The sequence below is a fragment of the Saccostrea echinata genome, unplaced genomic scaffold (assembly GCF_033153115.1).
Source record: "Saccostrea echinata isolate AGI-Se365-2 ecotype Australia unplaced genomic scaffold, CSIRO_AGI_Sech_v1 ptg000025l, whole genome shotgun sequence".
Taxonomy (NCBI): Eukaryota; Metazoa; Mollusca; class Bivalvia; order Ostreida; family Ostreidae; genus Saccostrea; species Saccostrea echinata.
In genome coordinates this window covers 12213351-12229920 of record NW_026889774.1, presented here as the reverse complement: position 1 = coordinate 12229920, position 16570 = coordinate 12213351, and positions in this window count along the sequence as shown.

Here is a 16570-nt window from a genome sequence, read left to right as displayed (position 1 = left end):
AATTTTCTTTTGCAAGCAATACTTTAGATTGTTGACAGCATATATACATGTACCTACTTTACGTATCTTCACGTCTGTCAAACACGCAAAGACGACTCCTTGAATTTTTAAATCGTAACTGGACTTGACATTGCACATTGCGATTTCCCGATATCTGCTGCAAGGATCTCCCACCATGCATAGTAGATGACTTTTATTTTCTGATTTTAAATGTTAAAATGTAAGTTATATGGAGTTTTGCAGGTTATTTTTCAACAGTTTAATCGTTATACCCTAGTCCCGAAATTTTACATAAATATTAAGAATGTTACTTTTCTTTTTCGGGTTTGTATTTAACTCGTCATTGTTGGCATCGTCCTTTATACCAATCATATATAAATAATGCATTCATGACTAAGTCATAATTCCATAACAATTCTTCTCCAGAAATGTACCTGTACAAGCGGAGATAAATGGAGCGACCAGCAGTTACTTAAAACCCTTGAACGAGTATAATTATGGTTATCGTTCTTGCAATATAGTCGTTCGTGTTCTTAAGGTCAGACGATACGTTCCTCAAATATCTGTTTTGTATATCTTCATATTGTAAGGAAAATATTAAAAAAAATTAAATACTTTCTGATTTCTAAATTGGTTTCTAATTGTCTTTAAAAAATTGAAACACTAAAAAATGTGATATTGGCAAATTAAGTTTTTTCCAAAAGGATTTTATAGGAAAAAACATCCTCCGGTATCTTGCACAAATGCCTGGTAAGGTACCTCAATTTTTTGCGAGTAAACATAGTAAAGTAGCAATACTTCAATGACAATATCTTAGAAAAAATTATATATTATTGAGGAACGTATCGTCTGTCCTTAATTAGCTCACAATTATTATTTAGCAAGTTTTCATATATTGTTTATTTAACCTCATTATTTTTTTACGTTTTAATAACATTAATAATGTTTAATAACGTTAAACAACAGGAAGTTTTTATACAAGAGGCCATTACGGTGTAACACTATAAAGGATCCATAGATTGAATATAAAATAAAACAAAATAAGCTGATAAACGAAGCCCAAAAAGCAAGGAGAAAAAGGATAATCAGGGATGAGCAAAATAATCAATTAATATTGTTATCAGTAACAAATCTTAAAGTTGATCTATTTACTTGCCCCCAATTGTTACTGTCCTCATGCGGGCTAAACAGAATAGTTCTTGAGCACTATAAGTAAACCCATCTCAGTCCCTCTCACATCGGCCTCTCTAAGTCTTTGAAGAATATTTCATGTACAAATTCACAATAAAAACATGTTTAGACCACACAATATATTAATACTTACTGTTAAATAATTTATTTTTGCTAGTAGGTTTAAAAATGTGCCTAAACTAAGCATCTCAATGCCAGAAAAAAATATTGTAGATAGAATATTAACTGAAAAAAATATACCATATTGAGAAATTGTAAATTTTCAGAATATAAAAAGCACTGGAAAACTATTTGTGATGTGTATTATATTTACCAAGTTTATATACAAATGTACAAGTACAGTAAAAAAAAACAAAACTTCCCCACACACTCTCTTGCACTTACCCTTTTTCACCCCCTCCCCCTCTTTTTTTTCCTTTCTTTTTCATAGTTTCTGTTTATAAAGCTTTCACAGCGAAGATTCATATTAATGTACAGCATGTTATATATATATTCTATTCACTTCCTTTCAGTTGATTTTGAAATATTTCGCTGTAAATGCAACAATATACTTACTACAAAAGATGTACAATATACACTAGACAGAATTTCTAACGCACCACCAAAGAAAATTAATATTTTACTTTTAAAACTTGTTTATAATGTATTTGATATACACTGTATGTTACTTAAACAAAAAACGAGGCATTTTAATGTCTTTACTGATAAATAACTACAGTGTCAACTAAAGCGTATCCATTTCATAGAAAAAAATAAAATCGTGTCAATACTCTTTATGGAGGGAAAAAATTCTATTTGTTCTTTGATTTTGTGATCTTTATGTTTGTACTTAATCAAAATTCAGGAAAAAAGTTGCACCGTATGTAGCGTTTGCCCCAATAAGAGCGCGCTAAAACAGTCAGTATGGTGTCTGCAGGGGGTTCCTTTGGAGAAAATTGTGAAAAATTAAAACAATTAAAAGATTATCCATTCCTCTGGTGAAAAATTGTTGCAAATAGATTAACAAACATAGAAATGTTCACTATAGATAGCCACGGCACGAAAATTTCAAGATTGTTCCACAAAACTGGGGAAACCGGAAGTTGGTGGACTTGGTATGGACACCAAGGCACTTGATGACAACTAGGCGATATGGTATTTAATCACTGTATGTTATTTGATTTTTAACTGGATAAGAATGACAAGTGGTGCGTTAGCAATTTTGTCTATTGTAAAATATAAGGAAGTAGAAACGAAAGTATGTACTGATGCTTAATTAATCTATGTACTGTCTGTATAGGTGAATGCACAAATAAAATATATGAATTAAAAAAAAAAAAAAGATAAGATATTTTTGTCCCAGTTTAATTGATCGCCAAAGCGAGGGAACATTAAATCTCATTCGTCTGTCAGTCTGTCATAAAAACTTTAACCTTGGAACATCTTTAAAAAAATTCTCTGAAAAAATCGACTGACCAAAAATGGCCCGACTCAAAACCTTTTTTTTTTACATTCCAGGATACGATATTTCTTTTCTTTTTATTACTCTTATCCCGTCAACAAATATGTTGAAATCTTCTGGAAAAGATTATCCAACCTACCAACCGACCCTATAATTTTACCCTGAGTCGGGAGAGGGCAAACAAACATTATTTTAAAGATGGCATTGGTCATAACGTTTGAATGAGAAGAGATAGGGCCTTTATATTTCACAGGTACACTACCTGTGATAAGTCCTTTCCAAATGTATTTTTGCCCCATGACCTTGAAGAATAACCTACTTTTACCTTGGTCATAACTTTTGAATGAGGAGAGATAGGACTTCCATATGTCACATGTACATTACCGATGACAAGACCTTTCCAAATATACTTTGATTTTTGACCCCCTGACCTTGACCTTAAAGTTTGACATACTTGTTAAAATTTTAAAGATTGTTTTTAACTTTTGAATGAGAGAAGGTAGTGCATTCGTATTTGACATGTGCATTACCTGTGACAAGTCGTTTCTGATCATGCTATGATATTTTATCCCTTGCCCTTGAAGCTTGACCTAGCTTTCAAAAAATTTAACGATGATAACGTTTGAATGAGAGAATATTCGACAAGAACATTACCTGTGACAAGAAATTTCTGAATGTGATATATTTGACCACGTGACGTTGATCTTCAAGTTTGACCTAATTATCAAAGAAAAATTATCATTGCTGCTTAACTTTGGAAGGAGAGTAGATAGGGCATTCATATTTGACATGAGCATTACTTGTAACAAGATGTTCCAAAATGTGCTATGACTTTTAACCCCCTGACCTTAATCATTGAGGCACCATTACCATCATCATAACCATGCACTTAGTATGCTTGCTAAATAATACCCATGGGCAGAGAGCATTTTCAAAGAAATACTGCATTGTTACTATATATTCAAAAGAGCCTCACCCTAACGCCAAAACCTCACCCAAGGATAATGAATTTCAAACTTTTTTGAAAAGGCATCCTTGATCATCATTATCATGCACTTAGTTTATCTGCTAAATACCTAGGAGCAGAGAAGATTATAAAGAATTAATTTTTTTGCAGAACTCATAACCCGAATTCCACAATTTCGGTAGAGGGCTCAATGTTCATTGCAATCATGCTAACAACTGAACTGCTCGAGTAAAGAAGGTTTTTAAGGATAGCACAATTTTTATTGTTTTAGCCCCACCCCTAAGGCCCCAGAGAGGCAGGGACCTTGAAATTCACAATTTCTGTACCCCTTCACCCATTGATGCTTTTTGCCAAAATTAGTTAACATTGGTTCAGTGGTTCAACAGAAGATGAAAATTTTCGAAAGTATACACTGTACTGACGGCGAACAAAGCACGACGACAGTCGATAAAGAATAGCAATAGATCACCTGAGGGACTCAGGTGACCTAAATATTTATCACTATACTTTTCTACTATCTCGTTTTTTGGGGAGGGGGTGTTTTTTCTTGGTTCTTGCTTGAAATGTCATGATAGTGTAAATATTTCTAAATAGCATACATATATACCTCTCAATAAAATGATTTTTCGTGAATTCGAAAACGTTTTTTGAAAAAGGTAGAAAGTGTCATTATTATTCTTGGTCAAAAGCATTTGTTCGATGTTTGCATTTTGCTACTATTCTAAATCGCAGTTTAGGGTTTTAAACAATACTTTCTTGTATATATTTTTTCCTGTATGGAATGGTATCGTAGTCGACTTTCGGAGCAAAGACCTTTTTACGTGAAATAAAACAGAAATAAAACTCAGTACTTGAAGACAATGAAGCCATTCCAAAAGAATTCTTTGGTCCTATATGTGAATGTATTGAAGTGTTCTAAGAAACTAAACCACCGGTCATGGTAGCCTAGTAGTGGGGCGTTCGCTTCGTAATCGGAAGGCCCGCGTTCAATTCTCGTTTCTTGCGCCGCGTCAAAGTTAAAGTTACGGGTCACAGTAGGCGTTTGCACAAAGAAGAACCCTAGATCACTGCTCAATGGCCCTGAGTGCCAAGCGTGGATCTCGTATAACTAGGAGATAATTAGCAAGAATTGATATATCTCTAAAGAAATCATGAAAGTGATGTTCAGGTGTGGCTGTAACAGGAATTATCAACAAGTTATTGTTGAACTTCTGAAGGTGTAAGCGCAAAAAGAACCAATACATCCACATCTTTTGAAAGCTGGAGATCCCTGAAAGAATATACAAAATGAACTTAAAAATCTATGCACTGATCAAACAAATATTCCGTTGATAAGAGCTTTTAATTCTGCGGGGTGTTTTGGTTCATTGCAGACAAGGCATCCAATTGTGCAACAAGTGACACATCTCTGTGCATCCGATACTTTGGAAAGGTGAAGTTTGTAAGAACTGTGTAGGTTAAGTCCCTCTCGAGAATTTTCCACTCATTTGGAGACGCCAACAGCTGCCGGTGGAGGGCTGCAAATTTAGATCTATACTCGGCACTAGAGTCATTGAGCAGTGAGAGATCTTTTTCGTGCCAGCACCTACTGCGACACGGGACTTCGGTTTGTGTGGTCTAATCCAAAGGACCGGTCTCCATGTCCCGCAGTGGGATTCGAACCCGCGACGTAATGATCAACTCCTTACTCTGCGACTCTAGAGTAAACGCTCTAACCACTGCACCACGCTGGCGACGTCTGAAAGAAGTCAAGGAAAAAATATACTTTCACTTAAAAAATTGAAATTCACATGAATAAGATGAGCAGTTACGCTCACGATGAAACCTCTAATATAGCTGGGGAACATCGTTGCATATCATCTCGTATTAAAGAGCGCATTCCACTGGCCACATGCCAGAAAACCTTGTAAAGTGCAAAAGCCAAAACTTCCACCCACCAGTATCGCTTCATTGTTGTGTTCTTGATAACAGTGCATACCCTACCGCTGATTACTAATCTTTGTCCACTTTTCTTGAATTAAAGTGACAGGATTTATTGGAAGCGGCAATGCCTGATTGTATGTTGTTTTAAATCCCGTTCGAGAATTTTTCACTCATATAGAGACGTCACCATATACCGGTGAAGGGCTTCAAAGTTAGAACTTTACTCGGCACTCAGTGCCATTGAGCAGTGAGGGTTCTTTTTCGTGCCAACGCCTACCGTGACACGTGGCCTCGGTTTTTATGGTCTCATCCGAAGGACCTATAATTTTCACTTCAAAGTGCAAAGAGCTGGGCGAAGGAACAGTTGCTACCTATTTTTTATCGACTTAGGTCAGTCACAGTCGTGATTCGAACACACGATCTTCCGATCACGGAGCGAGCGCTCTCTCGACCGAGCTACCGTGACGGTTGGAAGCGGTAATGAAATCTAATTGGTATTCTGCATGAAGAGCGTTTTAGACGATATACTGTTTGGGATTCCCTATTTGAGAAAAGGGGAGAAATTGAAGCAGCTGGAAATTCCGAAAGTGGCTACACGATAACAGTCATCGAAATACTTGGACTCAATTTATACAAACGACTTTTGATCACCTTATCTCTGGATTGGTTGTTAATGAACAAATAAATATTCAGTGTCCAGTTCCTTAGCGCACAAAAGCTTCCTGGAGAGGATATTCCTGTCGCTGATAACCATATTCCGTCAGAAGGGCGAAGTTGGAAAGCGAGTTATGCATATGTTGAAGCCAATGAAAGGCACACTAGACAGGAAGATACATTTTGTACTATTTGCAAACCATTGCTCAATCCTAATATTTTCAGATGCTTGGAAGTCCTATTTCCAAGTCATTCTCATACAAAATGTAGAAATATCAAAAATCACAGAAATAGAAACTGGAACGGGCTTTCCATTTTTTACTTACTTTACTTACCTAATGTATTTTCCTGACATTATTATTTACATTTTACGTTCATCATTACCAGTACTATGAGTTCAAATTGTATTTAAAATTTTCTTTGTATTGTTGTTCATGTCAATATTCAACTCTTTAGTGGAAACGAATGCAGGGTGCTTTGGTGCGGAGTCCGATCCACGAACAAATCTATTTCCAAAATCAGTACTCTACCTCTCTCTTCCAAGCATCTATAGGAATATATATGTCTATAGGACTTATTTTTAAAAATCAATGATTCCATTTACCACTTGCATCTATTTGATTCTTCTTTGCATAATACATTGTAGTCAGCTACCCAGACATTGCATTACACACAGCACTAGAAATGGGGCAGGATCAAGCTCTTTTGACCCATCATATTTTCAAAGCTTGACAGAAGGATGTTAGACGAGGAACATTAAGTCCCCCTCCGTTTTCTCTTACATACATTATTAGTTTTAAAAACGTAATTATATTCTATTCTACTACAGTTATTGCCGAGATAAAAGAAACGCCGTAGACATCATTCGCCAATAAATCACGAACGTCATCAAAAGATTATCGGATCAGAAACGCATAACAAACTTGTCTTGGTGAAATGAATATATATATTATATATGACTTTATAATGTAATACTTATTTAGACCATATCGATGTCTCGTGATCTGTCCTTTGAACGTTATGCATTGCCTAAAACAGCATATAGATGCTAAAGCGGACCTCCCTACAACATTCACAATTCGTTGATTTTACTGAAAAAGCATATCGACAACTGATTTTACTTCTTTCAAAATAATAAAATTTAATCAATACATGCATATATTACAAACCAATTTATTTAATGATGAAAGGAAATTTTAAATACAACGAAAGCTCACGTTGTCTGCAATCGGAGCATATGTACAGAAGCAAGTTGACCCTCTAGTGTTGCATGGAACCGTATCATCCAAAAGAGGCAGTGTGACAAAATTACCTACTAGTAATTCGTTTCTCTATAGACGAAACGATCAACGTATTTTTGACCTGGTCGTATAGAATCCATAACCAGTGCTTGTATAGTGACTTTGCTTCTTGAAATTAAAAAAAAACTAGATATCATTGAGATGGTGGCCATCTCAAAGAGTCCCGCTTTCAGCAATGAACGTGGAAATGTAAGGTAGTTGAAAAGGGTTTATTTTGAAGAGGAACATTTGTGTACTATTAAGGGATGTGTTGTTTGAGTCTGTTAACCTCGTTATAATAAAAAATGGCACGAAAATCACGAGTGCTGAACACCTTCCATCCAAGAAGGTACGAATGCTGCATATCCTCTATGAAAATTGTTGCATATCCTCTATCAGAAATATGGAAGGAAAACCACAAATGATCCGTACCCAAAGTCAAATGGTAAGGTTTGAGGCTGACTGGACTTAAGGGAAAGAAATTATGCACCGAACAAAGCTTTTAAACAGAGAGGCTATATTTGAAACTGACCCTTGACCTAGAAACTTCGTTCAAGGTCACTGCACATCCACTGACAAGTGGCACTCTGTGAGTGAAGTATGGGCTACATTGGACCAAGGGGAGAGAAGTTATGCTCTGGACAAGGACTTTTCATATAATTCTGCTATGACCTTAACCTTTGACCTAGAAACATGGTTCAAGGTCACTGCACACCCTTTACCCAAAGGCACGCTGTGGGTGAAGTATGACCCAGATTGGGCCAAGGAGAGAGAATATATGCTCTGGACAAAAATTTAAACAGAGAGGCTTTTTTTTACCTTGACCTAAAAACTTTGTTCAAGGTCACTGCACATCCATTGACCTGCGGCCCTCTGTGAGTGAAGTATGAGCCACATTGGATCAAGAGGAGAGAAGATATGCTCCGGACAAGGATTTTTTTCATATAATTCTGCTATGACCTTGAACTTAGACCTAGAAACATGGTTCAAGGTCACTGCACACCCTTTACCCAAAGACACTCTGTGGGTGAAGTATGACCCAGATTGGGCCAAGGAGAGAGAATATATGCTCCGGACAAGAGATCTCGGACGGACGGACTGATCACTATAGGGCACCCGCAGAGCGGGGCCCTAATTAAGGAACGAGAGTTTGAGAAAAACTGGTCACTAACGGGCAATGGTTATGGGAGCGATCTAAGGAGTATGAATTTCTTATGGTTCCACACAAAGTTTAGTATTCACTTTGTTACTTTCTACACTTTTTTTGACCCGTGTCTAAACGATGGTAGGCTTCAGTCCAACACAGGCAGCAAGATAATTTATACAATTGAATGCTGCGTAATGGGGATCTTCATCATCCAAAAAGGTGAAGATAACGAAGTTATCTAACAGTTATCTTAAGTATTGATCAGGTAGACGATTATTCAAAAGTCAGATTTAGTATAAAAACAAAGGCCTAACAATTGGCGTGATATATATATATATATATATATATATATATATATATATATATATATATATATATATATATATATATATATATATATATATATATATGTAAAAGGTTTGTTATCATTAATTTGGTAGTTATTTTCAGTGCAACACCTTTTGTATACTTCCAAAATCATTTCGGAGCGGATCCACTCCGATTTGCTACATTGCAAGTATATGGGACGTATTCCAACTGTGGTAATGGCTTGTCCCCGAGACACAGTTAGATTATTCTACCTAGCTCGCTCCGTGATCGAAAGGTCGTGTGTTCAAATCACGGCCGCGACTGACCTAAGTCGATAAACAATAGCTATAGGTAACAACTGTTCCTTCGCCAAGTGCTCGGCACTTTTAACTGACTAGATGAAATATCCAAAGTATATTTGCTTATATATCTTATATATTTAGATGTGAGAGATTTTGAAGATCATATTTTTCTTTCCTCATCAAAATTTTACAACTTTAACTAGAAATGGTAAACTGAGTTTGAAATCTAGCAGGGATTACATTTTTGGCGGAACGGTGGCGTATGAAAATATCTCCTTTTCTGCTTCTCAAAATTACTATAGAACAATGAATTTAGTTAAAATTTTTAAACAATCAAAGACTAAAAGAAAATTTCAAATGTAAGTAAAATTAATAATAATGGACTGAAGTTTTAAAATACATCAAATAAATATGATTTTCCAAACAAACTACAATTTTATTAACTTTTAAAAGCTTCCCATCTAAGTATAGTGTTTTTTCTCTCTTAGTATACGGTCAAAACTTTTTGTTTTTGTATCAATTTGTATCTTTACATGACTACTTTACCATATGTGAAAATAAGAAAAATTTAAATATATAAGCATATAAAATAACTTATATATCCTAAAAATCTAAGAAAAATAGAGGAAATTCGGATTAGCCAATATCCATTTTAGTTAAATTATCTATGTCAATTTGGTAGTATCATCTGATAGATCCTATATGGTAATATCTTTTTATGTAAAAAGAAAAACATTTAATCTTTTGAAATAGAAGTAGGCATCGCATGATTGGCGACAGTATTTTTTTATTCTTAAGGTCAAGGAAAAAGATAATGACCTTGACCTGACCTTGCTTTTAAAATAAAACGGTCAAATTTAATCTAGTTGATACCATCACTTAATGATAATGTCTTCTTGAATCTATGAAAATTTCATTAATTTTTAAATACAAGAAATATGAGAAGAATTCCCTCTTTAAACACTGAGGTCACGGCAGGCGTTGGTACGATAAAGAACCCTCGCTGTTCCATGGCCCCAAGTGCCGAGTATAGGTCTCAATTTCAAATCCTTCACCGGTATATGCTAACGTCGCTACATGAGTGAAAAAATCTCGAATGGGATGTAAAACAACATTTAATCAATCAATCATATCCAAACACAATATCTCTCCTTTTGGCCTCTCGTGCACACCATTAACACTTTCCACAAGGTCTATTATTTGATGCTGTGATGTCACTGTGATGGATGACAATGTTCCTGAATATCGGCTTCTTCCTACTAAAAAATATCTGCAATCAGGCTAATGGTAAACTCCCCTTTGTTTCACACCCAGGGGTCATCTTCCAAAGTAGAGAAGTATTTACCAAGGCCACTCAAAAATATGTATAAATCCTATTCAGATCGTATCTTGCGATGGAAAAGCATTTTAAACTCATGTTTAACACGAGGGCTGATCCAAAGTCATCTGGGTATGCTCAAGGTCACTGGCAGAAAAAAAAACTGTTTAATTTTTGCCTTGTTCATAATTTTCTTCAATTAATTAGAAATTGATTCTTGACACAAAGGTTGTATATGACCATGGGATGAGTCAGATTAAGTAAATGACCAAAAAAAAATTAAATTCCTGTTCGGTCCATTACTTTTTAATGGAGAAACATTGGAAGTTCACACTTCACGTGATAACTTATATCCTGAAAGTGTGTCAAGGCTTTGACCCAACGTCATTCTGGCAAGTTCAAGGTCACCGGCATGGAACAGTTTTAAATTTGCGTGGAGTTCATAACGCTCTAAAAGAGAAATATTTGAAATCATATTAATACTTCAGAGAATACTCGAAAGCTGAGGGTACGTCATAACTTTGGCATGTTTAAGGTCATTGCAGAAAAAGTGTAAAGTTCATGGTCCCTAATTCATTTCCAATACTAGTTTACAACTGCCGAGAAAAAGAATGAATGTGATAATTTCAAACTTTAACTTTTTAAAAGAAAAAATGTTGTCCTTTCATATTTAGCGGCTTGAACATGCTTAAGCACCCTTTCTCCAAGGTTTTGTCCTTGTAGTTCATCATGTTTTCCTCAAAAGATTTTATAGTCACTTTTATAAGTAAGGATTTGGTTCATATGTTTAAGCACCCTTTCTCCAAGGTTCTATCCTTGCAGTTCGTCGTTTCCCGAGAATTTGTACATGCATAAACATTTGGTACATATCTCATGAGTCATCCATGCCTCCAGCAAGACAAAATGTTATTGTTTATCGTTAACGTGATGTTATATTTTGTCATCCATCTGTGTCATAACACACAAGCTGGTAACAATTGACAAACTTCTTCAATATTTTAGTTTAGAATTTACTCCCCAGTAACAATAACTGTACCAAGTTCCAAAAAATTGTATACTGTTCAATGGTTGCTTGATGAAAAAAAAAATGTCAAGAGAATATATATATATATATATATATATATATATATATATATATATATATATATATATATATATATATATATCCAAAAAATGAAAAGAAATATCACAGTGTCCGGTAATTAATATGAAAATTAAAAATAACAAGGCAACAATGTTAGTAAAACGTAAGCGCTTTCATTATACTTTTTCAGACGTTTTACAATTCAAAACAATTCAAACATGTGACGTTATAACGCTACCTGATGATAACGTCAACAACAATGCAATGACGTCACAATGCTTATAGAGGAAACAATTATAGAGTCTAAGTAAAATTACTTTGTTCATTAATAGCGTAATAAATAATAAAGTCATGAAACAGTCTATATTAAACTATTTTAGGACGGTTTAAAAATCTTGATGAAATGTTTTTCTTTTTCCCGTCTTTCTAAAAGATTTTCTGTTTTGAGTTTATAAAAGGGATAAACTGAGAATTGTCCCTGTCCACAAACAGCAAGATGTTCACTGAGTTTTATTTTTCTGTACTCGGGTTGGTTGATATGTTGTCTATGTATGCGTATACGAGTGCGTAGTGTGGTCCCCGTTTCTCCTATGTATAATTGTCCGCATCCAGCGCATGTTATACAATAAATAACGTTTTTAGATGCACAGGTCATATCTGCATTGATAGTAAATTCTTTATTTCCGAGTGTAAAAGTACTTCCCTCTTTAATATACTGGCAGGTTCCACAACGTGAATCAGAGCATTTATTGACCACATACAAATTCCGTTGGTGAAATGTAGATTTACACAATATTCTTCGGAGGTTTTTAGGTTGTCTTTTACTGTTGATGAATTTATATTTTTCCAGTACTTTGGACATTTTCTCATCCGTCTGTAGAATGTTGTTGAGGTGACGCACTGTAGAGGTTATATTCCTGTTCTTTGGATTGTATGTAGTTACAAGCGGTAATATTGCAGAATCTGATGTGTCACTTTTTGAAGAATTAATAAGTTTATCTCTGTCGATTTCTATAGCCTTTCTGATTCCGTCCTCAATGATTCCAAGAGGATAGCATTGTTCAAGCAGATATTTTTTTAATTCATTCAGACGTTCATCTCTTTTTTTCTTGTCGCTAACAATAGTGCAGATTCTTCTAGCATTAAAAACAAATTAAATACAGCATTAAAAACAAAAGCAACGGGTAGAGTCTTAGAAATTCTTCTAAGTATTTGGAAATCAGATTGCGAAAAAGAAGAAAAGAAATCACTTGATAGATGGCGATACAAGGAAATTTGGCTACTTGATTACGTAAGAAAATACGGAAACGGAGTTATTAAGGAAAGACTTCATAAAGAGTCTACAACAAAAAATAACAAAGAGAAAACACTACAAGCAACTAACTCAAGACAACAGGAATTGAGCTATGCTGAAGCAGTCAGTAGACCGAAAAACATATCTAGTAACAAGGAAACCACTCAACAAATTAACAGGAGTTCGTTTCAAATTCCCGATACTGTGTATTGGAGAAAAACATGGAAGATGCAGCATCGAGAAAATAATCCTTCAACAATTAGGTATAACAAGAACAAATTCCACCAATCTCGGGGAAGATATTCAACAGAAAAACAATCATTTAGAAACAGAAATCCTGGACAGGGACCTATGAAGTTCTTCAATCCTTCTGGAAACTTATTCAGAAGAAATGGTACAACTTACATTGGAAAGAAATCTTCACATTATTTTTTAGGAGGAGGCAAACAGAGCCAAGGTCAACGATTTCAGCAATACCAATACCTACAAGGACAGAGGAAAAATTGGGAACCATAGACCCAAAAGTGATAAACCTGTCAAGTAGGCCATTAAACGCGGCTGAAATAAAATTACTGTCAAAAGGATTAAAATTTACACCAACACCAAGTGACTCTTATCTTCAGGAATTATCTAAGGATATCAAGGAATATACAAGAAAATTAAGACTAGCAGAGTATTTTCATAATGATGACGAAGACGAAAACACGTCTGAAGGTGATCTTGTTAGGAACAAATCAAATTTTAATCCAAAGAAAGGAAGGAACAGTCTCCTTGACACCGTTTGTAATACTCTGCAAAATATACCTCTAAATAATGAAAAAAATAATACAAGAAATAATTTACGAAAAGAAGAGGAAAAGGCTGTTCAATCATTGACAAACGACCGTTCAATCGTAATCAAAGAAGCAGACAAGGGTGGAGCAGTAGTAGTTATGAACGCAGAATTTTACAAAACAAAAATATTACAAATGCTCAATAACAGCGAGTTTTACGATGAAATATCAGAGAACAGTGATAAAAAGACAATGCGAAAAATTAAAAACTTAATAAAAAACCACAATACAACTTCCTTTTTAACAGCCAAAGAAGAGGACTTTTTGACTAATTTTGATTTTAGAGAAAGTGCCTTTTATGGACTTCCTAAGATACACAAATCTAAAATAATTAAGGAAGCGATCAAAATACAAAACTCTGCATACATTACATGTAGCGATCCAGAGAATCTTACATTTAGACCTATCGTGGGTGGACCAAAAGCTCCAACACAAAGGCTGAGTCATCTTATGGACATATTACTGAAACCTTTATGTTTAGAAGTAAAAAGCTATGTTCGGGATGATCTAGATTTCCTGAAACATCTTCCTGAAAAAGTTAGTCATGATGCCAAGCTAGTCACAATGGATGTTACTAATTTGTACACTAATATTACTACTTCTCTTGGTGTCAAGGCGCTCGAGGACTGGATTGATAAATATCCACAAAAAATTAATGAGCGTTTCAGCAAAAACTTCATCTTAGAGGCTAGTAAAATAGTATTGGAAAATAATACTTTCTCTTTTAACGACAAACATTATGCACGAAACAAAGGAACGGCAATGGGTACAAAAATGGCCCCTACTTATGCCACCCTTACACTAGGATATCTAGAGGAGAGGATGTATGAAAAAACTACTCAGTACTTTGACCAACAGACTTCAGAAAATATAAAGAACAATTGGAAAAGATACCTTGACGATTGTTTTATTATTTGGAATGACAGCGATGCGAATCTAGCAGTTTACCTAAATATTATAAACGATCTAGATCCTGACATCAACTTCACAATGGACGAAAGTTTACAAAGCATTCCGTTTTTGGACGTCCTTATAGCAAAGCATGGAGAATGTATTTCGACAGACATATACTACAAACCGACAGACACACATCAATATCTCCATTTCAGTTCCTGTCATCCAAGTCATACGAAACGTTCAATCCCTTACAATTTAGCTAGAAGAATCTGCACTATTGTTAGCGACAAGAAAAAAAGAGATGAACGTCTGAATGAATTAAAAAAATATCTGCTTGAACAATGCTATCCTCTTGGAATCATTGAGGACGGAATCAGAAAGGCTATAGAAATCGACAGAGATAAACTTATTAATTCTTCAAAAAGTGACACATCAGATTCTGCAATATTACCGCTTGTAACTACATACAATCCAAAGAACAGGAATATAACCTCTACAGTGCGTCACCTCAACAACGTTCTACAGACGGATGAGAAAATGTCCAAAGTACTGGAAAAATATAAATTCATCAACAGTAAAAGACAACCTAAAAACCTCCGAAGAATATTGTGTAAATCTACATTTCACCAACGGAATTTGTATGTGGTCAATAAATGCTCTGATTCACGTTGTGGAACCTGCCAGTATATTAAAGAGGGAAGTACTTTTACACTCGGAAATAAAGAATTTACTATCAATGCAGATATGACCTGTGCATCTAAAAACGTTATTTATTGTATAACATGCGCTGGATGCGGACAATTATACATAGGAGAAACGGGGACCACACTACGCACTCGTATACGCATACATAGACAACATATCAACCAACCCGAGTACAGAAAAATAAAACTCAGTGAACATCTTGCTGTTTGTGGACAGGGACAATTCTCAGTTTATCCCTTTTATAAACTCAAAACAGAAAATCTTTTAGAAAGACGGGAAAAAGAAAAACATTTCATCAAGATTTTTAAACCGTCCTTAAATAGTTTAATATAGACTGTTTCATGACTATTATTTATTACGCTATTAATGAACAAAGTAATTTTACTTAGACTCTATAATTGTTTCCTCTATAAGCATTGTGACGTCATTGCATTGTTGTTGACGTTATCATCAGGTAGCGTTATAACGTCACATGTTTGAATTGTTTTGAATTGTAAAACGTCTGAAAAAGTATAATGAAAGCGCTTACGTTTTACTAACATTGTTGCCTTGTTATTTTTAATTTTCATATATATATATATATATATATATATATATATATATATATATATATATATATATATATATACAAATCTTTACAGTTATCGTTCTTTCTCTTACACCACTGATTCAAATCTTCAAGGTAAGTTATTCTAATATATATTCTTTCTATAATATATACATCCTATATGAGATAGAATTAAAAAAAGAACAGTTTAATGGACACTGTGTTTTACCGAAACGTGCTTCTCATTCTGCAATTGCAATCAGGACTTTGACCGTGCTAATTTAAGGCCTGGTTTATGCGGTTTTGAGGGGAGGTTATTGAGAATTAAAGTTTAAATCACTTTAAAGAAAAAGTATACATCAAAAATTGTTAAAACCCTTTTCATTTATAAAATAGGCCATACATTTACTTCCATAACGTTTATGTACATGACATATGTATGTTTTCTTATCTAATATGCAAGTTCTTACTTCAAAATGACGGCTCTCGATTTTACAGAAAGAAAAACACAAAAGCCATCCTCATCCCTGTATTTCATATTAAATCAAATATATGTTTAAATAAGTGATACTTATCTTATTCACACTAATATTTTTGATACACTTAAGAAATTATAATGATATAAGACAGTCTCATATTTTTTCTACAGAAAAATCTCCGTAGGAGTTAAGTTTTCGG